Genomic DNA, 17,232 nt, shown 5'->3' with positions numbered 1-17,232 from the left:
GGATAGAATGTGTTAAGATAAAAAAAAACCTTCTGCCTTTGCAACCCCTTTAAGGCAATAAGACATTTGGTAAGGAGGAGCTAATTGCACTAACTAGGAGGTCACTTTTTTTTAATGAAATATTTTATTGAAAAGTTATACAATAAAAATATAAAAAGTTTATACCATTGTAGATTTGTCAAGCTAAAAACTTTGTATAGAGGGCAAGATGTATCATTCGTATACAGCATCAGTATAAATAAATGCAAACCATTGAAGGCTTAGCACAAGGAATACATTAAGGTACAGACCAATGAGGCCTGGAGGTGTGGTTAGCTTGAATGCTGTCTTGTTACTTGGTGACAAAGAGAACTAACTAAAAAACATTAATTGAAACATTATCAGAGAAAACGTAGCGTTAACATGAATAACTTAAATTGACAAGTACTTTTGATAACCTAAACTGAGTCAAGATAGGAAATCACTTTAATTTGGTTGCTGTGAGACATACATAACCATTGTTCTTTGTACATTTTTTCTAAGTAGGATTATTCTAAAAGGAACACATATTTTGGAATTCAAAATTATGTTTCCTATGACTGGGATTTAATGATAAAAAAGTGATTTACCGTATATACTCGAGTATAGGCCGACCCGAATATAAGCCGAGGCCCCCAATTTACCCCCAAAAAACTGGAAAAAATTATTGACTCGTGTATAAGCCGAGGGTGAGACATGCCTGTCCATCCCTGTGTGTCCGTCCATCCCTGTGGGTCCATCCATCCCTGTGTGTGTGTCCATGCATCCGTGTGTGTGTGTGTGTGTGTCCATGCATGTGTGTGTGTGTGTGTGTGTGTGTGTGTGTGTGTGTGTGTGTGTGTGTGTGTGTGTGTGTGTGTGTGTGTGTGTGTGTGTGTCCGTGCAGCCTACCTGTGTCCAGCCTGCCTGTGTCCGTCCAGCCTGCGTCCCGTCCAGCCTGCGTCCCGTCCAGCCTGCGTCCCGTCCCGGCCCGGCCCGGCCCGTCCCGTCCCGAGCCGAGCCTCCGTCCTTCAGCTCTTCGTCGGCGGCCATTCTAGGATTCAAAAGCCGCGCCTCCGTCGGTGATAGGCGGAACACTCAATTTCCCACTGACTGCTGTTCCGCCTATCGGATGTCCGTGATAGGCGGAACACTCAATTTCCCAGCAGCCTGTGTTCCGCCTATCACGGGCATCGTCTCATCCTCGTCCGTAGTACGAGGATGAGACGATGCCCGTGATAGGCGGAACACAGGCTGCTGGGAAATTCAGTGTTCCGCCTATCACAGGCGAAGGCGGAGCCGGAGGCGCGGCTTTTGAATTCTAGAATGGCCGCTGTCTGTCTGCTCGACACGCTGATCGAGCGGGCAGACAGCGATGACTCGAGTATAAGCCGAGGGGGGCACTTTCAGCCTCAAAAAAGAGGCTGAAAATCTCGGCTTATACTCGAGTATATACGGTATTATTATTCATATAGAGCACCAATAGTTTGCGCAGCACTTTACAACATGGGGGCAGACAGTGCAGTTACAATACAATTCAATACAGGAGGGATCAGAGGGCCCTGCTTGTTAGAGTTTACAATCTAGAAGGGAGGGTCAAGTGGAACAAAAGGTAATAGTGTGGAGGATGATCAGATGGAGAAAATGAAAATACAGTTACAGTCCTACATAGGTAGGATAGGCTTCTCTAAAGAGGAGGGTTTTCAGGGATCGTCTAAAAGCTAATAGAGTAGGGGATAATCAGACAGATTGGGGTGAGGAGTCCCATAGGGCACAAAAGGTTGTCATGGAAGTCTAACCTAATACATATTTCTGGAGAGGAAAAGGAATTAAGTAAATTGTAATACAAAGTAACAATTCCACAGTCCAGTAATAAAAAAACATTTACCTATATAAATACAATTAAGTAATAAGGTGTGTTCCTCTGAATCTAATCGGCATATAGAAAAAACAAGGGAATGGACCACAGTGTCCAGGAAAGAGATTCTTCAAAAGGAACAACAAATATTTATCAAAATTTTTTAAAATCACCATATAATAATTAAAAATAGAGAAACAAAATAAATGATAACGTTATCAAGACACAGATGGCCACAACAAACACTCAACCCTCATTCAGATCGTAAGCCAGGTGGTAAGATGATGAGTCCCTAGACAAGTATTCCCCACATATGTAGAAGCTGATCACTATTTAATCAATGGCAAAGTTCATAGGGAATTCAGCACACATCCACTGTAGACACCAGTACTGTGTATAAAGTATGATTCCAAGCAAAACTGGGTGTTTCAGGGAGAGTCGCTCTATCATAGGGCATACAGTGAGATTCTAGAGACGGAATATGTGTTCAATGTAGCAAAGATAATTCATGAAAAATAGATCATAGTAAATGATGATGAGAGACTAGCCAGGCTATCAGTGCAATATTGAGTTCTCTTTATGGGCATTATAGTCCTGCCATTCACGGTTATCTTGTTCAAGCCAACAATGTAGCAGTAGATTAAAGCAGACAAAGGAATTGGAGTAGTGGGGAGTACAGTCCTGTCACTTATCCAGCTAGTTGGATGTACACACAGATGAAGGCTCACCACTCTCCCGATGTCAAGTGGTGATCCCGGCAAATAGAGTCACTGAAGAAGGTAATAAACTTTCTTATGGTACAGGGGGGGAGAGGGGAGTTTGTTCGCCGCTAGCATGTAAAGATCAGTGTGTCTGCATGTCAGCGTGTCTGCTTGTGTTGCGGTCTCTCATGCTGCTGTCTCCATCCAGAAATCGAAACACTTCCACATTTCAGGAGTCCTCCAGGCTTCTGTAGATGTCTGGAATGGGAATAGATGTTGCAAACAATCTGTGTACATTCTACAGATGGTGTGGTGGTGACATCCTGATGCGTTTTCCTCAGTGATCAAGTTTCTTCATAGGATTGGAGAGGCTCTGGAAAAGTCCAGGAGGCGAGCATGGGAGGAGGTGATGAGGGAGCTAGAGAGCAGGAGGTATTGAGAAGAACGAAGAGAACGATTAGGTTGGTATTTTAAGACTAGGTCAGTGATGTAGCTGGGAGCAGAGTTGTGGATAGCTTTGTAAGTAGTTGTTATTATTCTCTTTATATTTTTAATCAAGTTGTTATTATTTTCAATTTAATTTGTTGGGGGAGCGGAAGCCAGTGGAGGGATTAACAGAGAGGAGTAGCAGACACAGAGCGGTTGGTAAGGTGGGTGAGTCTGGCAGCAGCATTCATGATGGATTGAAGGGGTGATTATGTAGAGGTAAGCCAATGAGGAGGGAGTAGCAGTAGTCGAGGTGAGAGATGACCAAGGAGTGAATTAAGAGCTTTGTTGTGCCATTAGTTAGAAAGGGGTGTATTTTGGAGATGTTGCGGAGGTTGAGGGGACAAGATTTGGACCGTGATTGGACGTGGGGCTTAAAGGAGAGTTCGGAGTCCAGGACTAAACCTAGGATCTTGACATGTGGGGATGGGCTTATGGTTGTTCCATTGGTTTTGACAGAGAGATCAGGGGAAGAGACACATGGGGGAGGAAAAATTATAAGTTCGGTTTTGGATAGATTACATTTTTGGAAGTGGTGTAACATTCAGACTGATCTATCTGATAGTAAATTTGTGATACGTGAGGAGACTGAACAAGTGTGCTGAGGGGTAGAGAAATAGATTTGGGTATCGTCACCGTAGAGGTGGTATTGGAAGCCATGGGAGGCTGACCCAGGGAGGAGGTGTAGATTGAAAAAAGGAGAGATCCAAGAACAGAACCTTGGGGGACCCCAATAGAGAAAGGAAGAGGAGAGGAGGAAGTAGAATTGTAATGCTAAAGGTTTGCGGCTGGATAAGTAGGAAGAGTGCAGTCATGGAGACCAAATGTGTGGAGTTTTTTGAGGAGGAGGGGGTGGTCAATCGTATCAAAGGCAGCAGAGAGGTCCAGGAGTAGGAGTACAGAATAGTGTCCATTGGTTTTGGCTGTTAGTAGATCGTTTGTTTTAGGATAGCAGTTTCTGTGGAATGTTGAGGACAAAATCCTTACTAAATATAACTACACCAACTAAATTTGCAAATACACAAAGCAAGAACATTCACTAGGTGCTAACTCACATGCAATCTTAGCTTCAGCAGTAATCCTGGCAGGCTTTCCTACCACAGAGCTAAATTCACTAACTTGAATATCTACTCTAAGATGTTGTTGCTCACAAAGTGTTAATAGTTTGGCAAGATCTTAACAGAACAAAAGTTTGCTACCACAGAATTGGTGCCTATGAGATATACACATTTTTATAGCAGTAGATGTAGTCACACAGATACATGTCTATGTCTACTTGAGTGTAGTCCAGCAACCTAGATTTTATGCAAACCCTACAATGGCCTGTTCTGCAGGTTTATCCATACAGTATTCTAAAATATGGGAAAATACTTATCTTTACTGAAACATTAATGCATGAAATTACTTCTAATCCCCTTCTTAACCTTTGGTCCTGCTTTAATGGGCAGACCTCAAATACATTATTTTAAACAGATTCTGTTCAGAGGGCTGTCGGGGATTTGACAGATTAGGGTCAACATTTATTAAACAAATACTTACAGGACCTGCCATTAAATGCAAAGTAACATTGCTATGTGGACGATTCAATAAAAGGACAGTAGTTTAATCTGTTTACAGAAATGCAAACGCCTGCTTTACAACTTTTTAGACACTAAGATGAATCAAGGTTAGCCACTGACACTGGTGAAGATTGTTAGCTGTTCCATCAGAAGCTTAAACTATGCCCTTTTCCCAGGATTGCTATCTACAAAAGCGCCATGCAAGCCTGGGAGAGTCCTTCAAGTTTATGTAAATGATTAAATAAATTTACAGACGCTTTTCAAAATTATCCACATGCATATTTTATACAACAATTTACTTCAAGGACAGAAATAAGATGAATGTGTGTAGATGCACAGAGGCAAATGAACATTAAAGTGGCTGCAATAAACAAAATAGAAAATCAGGAGTTGTAAATATGACGATAACAAATTGAGAAAGACCGAGTGGTCTGGAATGTTCAAAGTAATAAAATGTAGACAGGTCTATTTTGTGTACATCCCCATTAATCCATGTTAGATTCTTATTTCAATAACAAAGGGCTGCTTTTTACATCCAAGTTCTCTGGCTCTAACTCTTCCATCTTATATTTGGTATTTTCCTCCAATATGCCAGCATACTTAGCAACGTCTATTAATCACTGAACAATTTTCTTGGGAAGTGTGAGCTACTTAGGGCGCCAAGCTCCATTCTGCCACATCATTAATTTTCCTAATATATGCCATTCAGTTTGTATAAACCTTTCTTTGAGTGTATTGAGGAAGGATGGAGCGTGACTTCTTTTTTTTCCCCTCTCTCACAACTTTCAACATCTTTAATTGAAGGAACATAGTGGTCGGTTCAGTTCACTGAAAAACACCACTTGTCAGAGTCTTCTGCAACAAATTCAAACGATGAATAGCAAATGTTGAAATACCATGACAGAGACCTCTTAATGAGGGCTGGTAATCTGTCATGGTGGTTTGAAACTGAAGCCAGCTAATGTCTCTTTTTACTAAAACCTGATGGTTTTACAAGAACCATGAATGATTGTTTTCACCTTTTTTTTGCAAATTTTAACCAAAATGTCATGGTTTTTAAGCGTATTTGCAAAGCTGGCTTGTGTTGCCTCAGCTTCTTGGGTTTTTGTCCAGTACTGTTTTGGAGGAATAGCTTAGCAGTAGGAATGGCATAGGAGAAAATGAAAATGTACTAGACATAAGTAACTGTTAACTGCAAACAGTGTTTGAATCTGCAACAGATACTGTTCAATAAAATGATCCATGGTTGTTGACAAATAAGGTTTATACAGGCATACCCCACTTTTAAGTACACAATGGGGTTTATTTACTAAAGCTGGAAAGGGCAAAATCTGGCTCACTTCTGCATAGAAACCAATGAGTTTCTAACCCCAGCTTGTTCAATTAAACTTTGGTAATAAAACCTTGAAGTTCATTGGTTTCTATGCAGAAGTGAGCCTGATTTTGCACTTTCCAGCTTTAGTAAATAAACCTCATTGTGTACTTAAAAGTGGAGTATGCCTGTATATGAAAAGTGTGTGAGCAAGAAATATTATTGTTGCGCATAGTAAACAAGTGCAAGCCTCAGCTTTCATAGCCACAACAGGATAAGAGGGCTGTACTTTCTGGATGAATGAAGGTATGTTTTATACATTGCAAGAGCATAGGTCCACATGTGTAATAAATATCATTAGTGATAACACACCACAAGTCTTAAATAAACACTCTTCCTGGAGCTGCGCTTTAATCATAATCCTAGCCCCAAACCTACATCTAAAATTAAAGTTCTATCTTTAGTCCTATACCTGGCTCTAACATGAAGCTATCCTTATCCCTTGCCACAAAAAATAACTCATTAGTAACAATCAATGTTTACAGGACCACAGGAGCCAGCGTACTGGATCCTGCACAACCGCCAAATCAAGTTTTAAAGAAGTTCAAAGCCTCACCCCTATGCTACCATGTAGCAAGGTCTTTGCTATGGTCCTGCTTTTCGTGAACATTCACTCAGTTTATTGAGAGAAGATTCTGAACTGATTTAAATCAGCCCCCACTGTATGTGTCTGAGATTGTGTGTATATACATAAAAGAAACAAAGACAAAGACAAAAAAAAGGGTAGTTAGCAACATTAAATAATTTAAGATAGCAAAGAAGAATGTAAGAATATCTACTGCAGATAGCTAGATATGAGTTTCAGGTTCATAGAAGTAGATGTAATCTGGATATATAGGGCTGGTCTCCCAGAGGGCATATTACACATATAATGATTTTGTGGATTTCTTGGTTGCCATGTGATATAGGCACTTTCCATCAGGAATTATGTCACACCTATATGACTCACCAGAACAGTAAATGCAATAAATCTGCTCTGTTAGGTCAATGAAGCATAAAACACATGGAATGTGAAAATAATTCTGTTTGAACAGTGATTTTACTTGGGCTTGTGCATTCTAAATAATTCTGTCTAAAGTTGTTTAAACCTTAGGAGCAGAAAGGGATAATAGTAGTTGTCAGGCAGGCTGTACAGACAAATTAAATGTCAATTCAGCTTTAACTGCGGAGCCACAACCAAATCCGCCCAAGAAAATTGTTACTATACCTTACTAGGATCCAAGAAGAGTCCTATCAAAATGTCAGCAAACCCAAAGACACAGTTTCTTTGACCTTTAGTAAATCCAAGAGAAATTTTTCATTACATTTCTTTTTGACAATTTTAACTGTCCTCTCCCACTCCTGCCTCGCATGGGCTCTAGTCCTTTGTATAGGTCTGTGTTGCCACTTTGGATCCCGACCTTTAGTTTAAGAAACTTTGAACTATAGGAATAAATGTACTAAGATATTTAAATAGAAGTAAAATTGCCTTGAAGAAAAGCTTTTCAATGGATTTTAATAATGTATTAACCTATTTGCTTAAAGTAGTTGTAAAGGCTAAATGTTTTTTTTTTTTACCTTAATGTAATCTCTGCATTAAGGTAAAAAAAACCTTACCTGAGCTGAATCTAGATCCAGCACTGTGTCGGAGAGGAGCGGCACTACTCATGTTCTACCTCCTCACTGGACTCAGTAAGTGCAGGGAGTCATTGGCTTCTGATGCTGTCAATCAGATCCAATAGCAAGGGAACAGGGGGCCAGGGCCAAGCCACATCATGTGTGTCAATAGATGCACACAGTGAGACTCAGGATCAAGCCCACACAAGTGCAGCCCTAGTAAGCAGATTGCTAGGGGGAGCTTGGAAGGCAGGAGGTGCCAGGAGTGGTGGAAGGGGACCCCAGAAGAGGAGGATCAGGGCTGCTCTGTGCAAAACCACTGCACAGAGCAGGTAACTAGAACATATTTGTTATTTTAAAAAATTCTTTAAAATCACTTTAACTTTTAATATATATATATATATATATATATATATATATATATATATATATATATATATATATATATTTACAAGGGATCATCAAAAAGTTTTCACAATTTGCTATATTTAATAGAGTTAAAAAAAAGTACAGAAACTCTTTGAAAATCTACCATGTAGTTACTGTATGTCTTTTCTAACCATGCACATCTATGCACACCTATGTAGCTGATATAGTTTCACAGCAGTTGAAGCTATAATGGTTGTGGGCCAACTTTCTATATATATTATAACGTATATACATTTTTGTTTTTGTGTTTTAAATCTGTTTCTTTAACCACTTCAATACAGGGCACTTAAACACCTTCCTGCCCAGACCAATTTTGAGCTTTCAGCGCTGTCGCACTTTGAATGACAATTGCGCGGTCATGCTACACTGTACCCAAATGAAATTTTTATCATTTTTTTCCCACAAATAGAGCTTTCTTTTGGTGGTATTTGATCACCTCTACGGTTTTTATTTTTTGCGCTACAAATAAAAAAATACCGAAAATTTTGAAAAAAAAAATGTTTTTTTTTGTTTCAGTTTCAAAACTTTGTAAATAAGTACGTTTTCTCCTTCACTGATGGGCACTGATGGGGCTACACTGATGGGCACTAATAAGGTGGCACTGATGGGCACCAATGTGGCACCAATGAAGTGGCACTGATAGGCGGCACTGATGGGCGACACGGATGGGAGACACGGATGGGCGACACGGACGGACACTGATAGGTGGCACAAATTGGCACTGATAGCTGGCACGGATGGGCGGCACGGATGGGCATGGATAGGCAGCACAGGTGGGCATGGATAGGCGGCACAGGTGGGCATAGATAGGCGGCACAGGTGGGCATAGATAGGCGGCACAGGTGGGCATGGATAGGCGGCACAGGTGGGCACTCATAGGCGGCACAGGTGGGCACTCAGGCGGCACAGGTGGGCACTCAGATGGCACAGGTGGGCACTCATAGGCGGCACAGGTGGGCACTCATAGGCGGCATCGGTGTTATAGTAATGGATGCCAATCAGTGCCAAATAATAATGCATGCCAATCAGTGATGCCCATTGTGGCCACTGATTGGCATCCATTATGGGCACTGATTGGCACCCATTGTGCTGACTGGCACCCTGGTGGTCTAGGGAGGATTATGGATTTTTATTACCTTTTCCCTGGTGGTCTAGTGGTGTCCCTGGTGGTCCAGTGTGGGCATCCTCGGGGGGGCTGTGCTGATAATCGATCAGCACAGACCCCCCCTGTCAGAGGAGCAGCCGATCGGCTCTCCTCTACTCGCGTCTGACAGACGCGAATGAGGGAAAGCCGATCGCCGGCTCTTCCCATTTACACTGTGATCAGCCGTGATTGGACACGGCTGATCACATGGTAAAGAGTCTCCGTCGGAGACTCTTTACCGAGATCGTAGTTGCCGGGTGTCAGACTGACACCCCGCAACAACGATCGCCGCGATGCGCGCCCCCGGGGGCGCGCAGTGGCTCATAATCCTAATCACGTCATATGACGTCCGGTTAGGATTATGAAACCACTTTGCCGCCGTCAATTTGTAATAGGGCGGGCGGCAAGTGGTTAAAGTGATTGTAAAGGTTATTTTTTTTCTCCTAAAATAACAAACATATTATACTTACTTGCACTGTGCAATGGTTTTGCACAGAGCAGTCCAATATTCCTCCTCTTGGATCCCCTTCCAGCACTCCTGGCTCCCCCCCGCTGAGTGCCCCCCACAGCAAGCCGCTTGCCACGTGTAGTCTTTTGTGCCTGTTCCCTACTGCAGTAGTGATTATTAATTTGGAACAACTAATCCATATGAGGATCTATCTGTAAAATTCCATGTCACTCCCGAAACCTGTCCATAACACACTGTGCTCCGAGCCCACCCAGTTGTGTTACAATAGTGAATGAATATTCACTATTGTAACACTGAATCTCCTACCAGCCAATCAGGAAGCAGATCATGCGACCTGTCACCTGATTGGCCAAAAGGAGATCCAATTGTATTGGCTGGCAGGAGACGCACAGCAAACGGAGGAGAGGAGGGAGAAGACACATGCAAGGGAACCGAGTAGTAAACAAGCAGCCCCCAGCCCGGAGAGAAGCTGCCCCCTCCAGCCACACTGCCCGCAAGATGGGGTAAGTGCAGGGCCCCAACTGATACTAACCGGGGGGGTCACCGTAAGGGGGAGGATTGGCGGGCTGCCATCCATGACCGGGCGGGGGGATGGGAGCCACCAACTCTCTGTTCATATATCCACAGAGCTGTAGGAAGTGTCATTGGAGTACAAGTGCGCTGATTACCGCACACATGTTCTATCGATAACTACAAGTCTATCTGCTGATGTTTAAAATGTTTAATCTTTGCATATGGAAAGTGTTTTTCACTGTGAAGAGTTGTGAATGTGTGGTTCTTTAATTCAAAAGCCTTCCAAAAGAAGGGGACTTCCCCTCTTAGACAGTTGTTCCTGGAACAGGTGTCCCCAGTGAAATATTTATTCTCACCTTTTTCTCTTGGAAAAACCTTACATTTTTGAATATCCCATCTCATCTCTTACCTGCAAAGACACAAACCACAATAAAAACTTTGCTATAAGCCTTCCCCATTCCATTGAAAACTGGATACATTTTTTTTTTACTTTACTTACTTTATTTTACTTTACTTTACTTTACTTTAATGGACTTTACTTTACTTTACTTTAATGACATGCATGAACCTTTCTAACAAGGTATAGGTGGCAAGAATTTGTAGAAGGACATTTCCAATAATTTTTCAATTAGATGACTTTAGAAATGTATTTGAGTGTTTATGAGAATAAAGATTAAAGTGTAAGTAAACCCATCCACACAGCAGTTACATTTCTGGCACATGCCGGAAATGTGACACTCCCATTCGTTGTGTTTTCAACCAAACTGTCAAATCATCCAATGGCTGGTGTCTTAACTGATCACATGTGCTGCATCATGGCAGTTATAGATTAAACAGAGGCCAAGATGGCAGCTTCCTTGGCTGAAAATTACAGGTGGGTTTACTTCCACTTTAAATCATTAAAGATAATCAAAGTATTGATTAATGAAAATGTACTGTGAATACAGACAAAACCCTTTTTTTGTAGTTTTGGTGAGGTAGAGAAGGGTTAAAGTTATTTTTTGCTGTCTGCATTCTGTTGGTGAGATGTCCCTTTATTCCCGTCCTGTGGACACAACAGGGAGTAAGAGGAATTATTTCCAAAAAATTCCCCTCTAAAACATGCTGGATTTTCCACCAAATTTTGTCCTGCTGTGCAAACATTTTGTTCTCTAAACTGTACAGTGAAGACTGCAGGTAGGCAAAATGCAGATACAAAAAGAAATAAATGCCAGCCTGGACCTATAATGTGCTTTTAAAGCACAGGTAAAGAAAAGATCTGGTGTGTTTAGAGTGTGAGTTATAAAAACTTACAATGGACTTCAACATTAAAGCCTATATTGCTAAGTGAAATAGTAAAGTGCTACTAAACCCACAACAGTAAAATCAGCCTGTATATGTAGTAAAAGGGGTAGTAAAACCCCTGAGGTAATATGTGGCAGCATACCAGTCCTTAGGGCTGCGTACATTTAAATTTTTCAGGCTAAAAACACTTTATGACTTAAAGTGTCACTAAGCTCTAGTTTAAAAAAAAGTCTAATAAGTACAGTATGTATTCTTAAAGCGGGAGTCCGCCGTTTTTTTTTTAAAAAGCCAGCAGCTACAAATACTGCAGCTGCTGACTTTTAAAATAATGACACTTACCCGCCCAGCGCGCCCATGATGTTGGCATCCGAAGCCGATCTCTCGATCGTCTCTTGGGTGCTGCCGCCGCCATCTTGGGTATGGGAATCAGGAAGTGGAGCCTTTCGGCTTCATTTCCCAGTTCCCTACTGCACATGCGCGAGTCGCGTTGCGCAATAAGGATGGTCCCCGCTGTCTCTGGGATCCGTGTGTTTCCCAGCAGGCAGCGGGGGACCTTCAGAAAGGGGCGTATATTCTGCGGAAAGGGGTGTACCTTCTGCAGAATCTACGCCGGAAGTGGGTGCAGATACCTGTACTATACAGGTACCTGCACCCCCCTCCCCCCTGAAAGGGGCCAATTGTGGCGCCGGAGGGGGGGAGGATTCCAATGAGCGGAAGGTCCACTTTAGGGTGGACCTCTGCTTTAACTCAGAAAAATCTCCCCCAAACTTATTTTGCTGCTGTGATCTAACTTCTTGGCTATGTTTGTTATCCATGGTCCAACTCTATGTATCCCCCGCTCTTACACACAGTGACTATGAATGACTATGAACTTTGGACTATGGGATGTGCAGTGTGCATAAGGCAGTGCACATGACCGCAACTAATGTGTACTGCTCATTCAGGTTCAGGAGCTCATAGAGGACAAAGAGGAAGAAAACCACCATAGGAAACAATTTTATGAAAAAATTGATTACAGGGCCATTAAAGAGGAGGGCTGGTTAAAAAAAAAAAAAAGTCAGCAGATGCAAACACTGTAGCTGCTGACTTAATAAGCCGACTTACCTGTCCAGGGCGCTCGCGATGTTGGCCGCCCGAGGCCGACCTGTCCCTCGGCTCTCGGGTCCCGGCGCCGCCATTCGATCTAAGGGAAACAGGCAGTGGATGCTTGCGGCTTCACTGCCCGTTTCCTACTGCGCATGTGCGAGTCGCGAAGCGCTTTGTGAATGGGACGCGCTGTGTTCTGGGACACACAGTTCCCAGAACACAGCGCGACCCATTACCCAGAAGACGCTGCACGGAGGAGAGAAGAAAGAAGATCTCAGCGGAGGAGGAAGAGGCAGATTAGGATGATGTGTTTTCTAATTTTTTATGTATTTTTTTTTTCAGGGTGGCCCTACACTTTAAGTAGTGGATATGTATGGATAATGTTTTAGAAATAAGGATATCAAAAATAACTATCATTAAGCCCACATCATTAAAAACTATAAATAAATGATATATTACATGCTGTTTATACTCACACAAACACTATGAGATTCATTTTTTGTATTCTATAAAAAAAAAAAACTGGTTGATGTTGCTGTTCTCTAGCTCCCCCTTCTAATCATGTCTACAATGTAGTTGGACATTTTACAGAGCAGTGTTGACAGCTAGTGCACATGCTCTGTTTCTGTGCTAAACATTTTCTCCCTACCTCATCTAAGCACCTTATGTGACCATAGAGTCACACATGTGGGCGTATACACAGTGGTAAATGACAGAACACTCTATTGCTCCTCCTCCACGCTCACTAACCAGGTAAACACAATGGAGGAGGGATAGTACATCTTGATTGATGGGGACTTCACCTCCCTGTTAATCTAAGACACCGGCTGGAGGGGCGTGACACAGCTTACGACTAGCGAAAATCATCTCACACCATGTTATTGCCAAAATATAAAATCAATTTGATTTCAAATATATATATTTGTATGACAATTTAAAACAGTTTATGTCATGTGACAGCTATATATTGATTAGGAAATTTTTTATTTTAGTAAAATAATTACAGTGCCAACAGCCATATACAGGCAGTCCCAGAGTTACAAACATCTGACTTACAAACGACTCATACTTACAAATAGAGGGAGACAACAGGAAGTGAGAGAAAATCTACCCCATAGGAAAGGAAATTCACACCTATAATGCGATTGGACTTTCCGCCAACAAAACCGTGGAATTTTGTCTGAAGGGCAATGGCCCAAACTTGTCTTGCATACTCATGGTCACACACTTGTTGGCCAACAATTACGAACGTAGTAATATACTAGACGTACTACGTGTTTTTTCAGCTCTTTTGCGCCACCCTTTGGGCTCCTTCTGCTAATTTCATGTTAGCAGAAGCTTGGTGAGTGCTGATTTGCGCTTTTCATTTTGCACTTTTCATTTTGCGCTTTTCAGTTTGTTTCTGAACGGCTGTTCGTCAACCAGCCATGTTGTGGAATCGGAGGAGATAAAGTGTTATTTATTATTGGCCTTGGAGTTATTGCTCTGACATTATTTTTTTTGGGTTGAATAATGATTTGATTTGGTATATTTTCTATAATTTTGGAAGCATAGAATGCGCTTTTTGATTAAGTTCTATTGACAGATAGCATGTCTAATTTTTTTTTATTTTTTTTTATGCACAACAAAAAAAATTGTGGAGAATAATACCTGGCTATGTGTTTTGCTTCAAATGACAGTTTGGGAGTAGGCAGTTACATTTAACAAAATACAATGTAAAATTGACAAGGGACACCAACATCTTTGATCTTAAAAACTACAGAATAATGGTGTTGTGGTAAATTGCCCAAATAAAAAAAGCATAATAATATGATTCTTGATATCACTAGAAAAAAAGCCTTTGAATTTTTTTTGGAATAACTCCATCAGTATCACCAGCAAAGCAGCTTCATTACTATTCCATTAAAGAAGAAGAGAATACGCTGCATTTGGAGATTTCATAATTTGCCGTGCCATAAATGTTAATTCTCCATTACGAACTATAGTTTACAAGACCGCCCGCTTCTGCTTCCGAGCATGCATGTTTGTACATTGGACTTTTGTTCGACGAACTTGTGTACACACAATCGGAAAATCCGACAACACACATTTGTTGGTGGAAAATTTGAAGACATGCTAGCCAACATTTGTTGGCGGAAAGTCTGACAACAATTGTCTGATGAAGCATACACACGGTCGGATTTTCCACCAACAGCCTGACATCCAACATTTCCTGGTGGAAAATCCGATCATGTGTACAGGCCTTAAGAGTTATCATGGAAAAAAGGTGTCTCCACTGAAGCTCTATCACCAATCCTTCTTTCCACAACAACCCAAATTTTTCAAAATCTAATTGTTACAGGCACAGAAAGTGAGGTGAAATCTTCAGAACAGGGGCACACACAGCAAAACAAACGTTACAGGGGTGTTAACCCTTTCCTATGCTATCCAAAAAATATTTTTTTGACTGGAGTTACACTTAAAAAATTTATTTGTTTCAACTTACATACAAAATCAAATTCAACTTGAGAACAAACCTACAGACCCTATCTTGTTTGTATCCTGGGGACTGCCTATACAGAAAGAGAAGGCATAATGTAAATTAAACAGTGTGTGTTTAATATCACTGTAGGGTATTAAGCTGACAGAAAAACATCCTTACTCATAGAAACTGTGCGATATCTATTATCACTTGTTACTGTGCAGAGTTAACACATTATCACATAACTTGTCTGAAATTCATTTTTATTCTGTCTGTTCCAGTGAACTGTCCCTTTCTTTAATTGCAGTTCTAAGGAGCCAGTCTTGACAAGATGATGTTTATGATTCTGTTGTATGGGGGTAAAGCATAACATACAACTCATTGTGCAGACTTTAACAGCCTCCAGGTATGTTTTGTACGTGGGGGAGAAGAATTTACATCCCAGTCTCTTGCTCTGCACAGACACTTAACATTACCTGGGGGATGCATTTGTGCATTTTTTCAAAGTACTGTGCATGTCTACACAAAACTTGAAATACACCTTTTCAGAAGTAAAAAAGAGAAGGATCAGTTCACTCCTGAAGCAATATGTAGTTCTCTTGTGGTAAATATGCATGAGCTACCTCTTTTGTGTGTTGCTTTATTTGTTATTAAAAAGCAGATTAGTTGAGCTTAGCCAAGTAACACCACATACCACCTTCTCTGATACATGGACATTCTATATGGTATTATTGTCTTTATGTATTTACAGTAGACAATAGAGATGCATAAGGAAGTTATTTGATTTTTTTTTTACTCGATTGCTAAAGAAAACCTGTCATGAGAAATAGAGGGTCCTGAAGCTCAATGTTTCTCAACTGCAGTCCTCAAGGCACCCCAACAGGCCATATTTTCAGGCTTTCCATTATTTTGCACAGGTGATTTGATCAGTTTCACTGCCTTAGTATTTACCACAGCCCTTTCATCTGAGGGAAATCCTGAAAACATGACCCGTTGGGGCGCCTCGAGGACTGGAGTTGAGAAACCCTGCTGTAGCTAATCCTTCCTTCTGAAATTGCTAGTGGCCTGACTGCCTTGTAAGCTTCTTGCTTGAAATCTTTGAATAAGTGACCCGGGAACCAAGGGCGTTGCTAGGTCTGCAAAATACCTGGGGCTAGAGCCCATAGCAGTGGTCGCCAACCTTTTTTCAGGCCGGGGGGGGCACGCCGTCATCTCTGATGTCATCCCTGCTCGTCCGCCCGCTTGCTCGCTTCTCTCCTCTCTTCCTCCTCTCTCATGCAGCCAGCCTGCCTGCCGCAGCAGCCGTGGCCGCAACCCACTGGTTAGGCAGGGACCCTGTGGCAAGAGACTCGGGGCTAAGGGCCCCAGATTCAGAGCTATAGCCTCAATAGCCACCCCCTACTGACGCCCCTGCCGGGAACAAGTACACTGATGAGGATTTCTGAAGCTGCCCAAAGATGATTTTTTTTTTTTCCTTCAGTCAGTGGGTCAAATGAAAAAAAAAGAAGAGATTCCTCCATCACACAAGCAAAGGAGACAGAGGAATCCTGCTTGCTGTGCCAATACTCTGACAATGGGACTCCTCCGCTGTCAGAATACACAGATCAGCCAACGGGCTACAGCCTCTGATCTTCAAAAGCCTTCAAAAATTCACGTTTGCCAGGATTTGATCATTAGATTGACTTCCGTTGAGCGGGAATATTCACAGATGGAACTAAGTTCAGCAGGTCCCTGCTGAGCCTGCCAAATTTCATTCTATCTATGGCCAGCTTAAGTTTTGTCTGAATTACCTGATCTGCACTCCATAGCAAATTTACTGTTAGAGGGTGGCCGCACAGTGCAAAATCACATATATATTTATATGCATGATTCCACATGTCCGGGTAGGGGGCGTATGCACCGCCGGGGCGCCGCTTCTGCTGTGATTTGTCACAGCAGAATCCCATCCACTTTAAACTGAACACAGACTGACTGCTTTTCAAATATCTCTTTGGTAAACTGCATTTATATCCTGCTACTCCCATCCACCTTAAACTGAACACAGACTGACTGCTTTTCAAATGTCTCTTTGGTAAAATGCATTTATGTTACTGGTGTTTCACATTCCATCTGTAACCATGTTCAAATTATTATGATGTTTATTTTGTTTAAGTTTTACCTAAATTATGGGTTCCCTTATCTTTTCAATTCTGGCCTTTTGGTCCTATTGAAGTTTGATTGTGATATGAAAATTTTGCTGTGTTAGCTGTGTGCCTTATATTACCTGCTGATTGATTA

At 41.7% G+C, this 17,232-nt stretch overlaps 1 protein-coding gene across 10 annotated transcripts in view; it reads right to left on the bottom strand.

Annotated features, from left to right (window-relative positions):
* The window catches only part of VIT (vitrin), a 185,738-nt gene that overhangs the window by 84,805 nt on the left and 83,701 nt on the right, over positions 1-17,232 (bottom strand). For 2 of the 10 annotated variants that reach the window (XM_077486380.1, XM_077486384.1), the window contains exon 2: positions 6,530-6,643. The exons of 7 other annotated variants lie outside the window; for them this stretch is intronic. The gene's annotated coding sequence lies outside the window, so the exon portion shown is untranslated. Of the gene's footprint in view, positions 1-6,529; positions 6,644-10,480; positions 10,510-17,232 lie in introns of those variants that run through there. One more of the 10 variants, XM_077486381.1, reaches the window with a different exon arrangement.

The sequence above is a fragment of the Lithobates pipiens genome, unplaced genomic scaffold, assembly GCF_037356315.1.
Source record: "Lithobates pipiens isolate NorthernLeopardFrog02 unplaced genomic scaffold, aLitPip1_a1.2 Scaffold_18, whole genome shotgun sequence".
Classification (NCBI taxonomy): Eukaryota; Metazoa; Chordata; class Amphibia; order Anura; family Ranidae; genus Lithobates; species Lithobates pipiens.
Note: the sequence above shows the minus strand (reverse complement) of the source record. Positions and strands in the feature narration are given on the sequence as shown.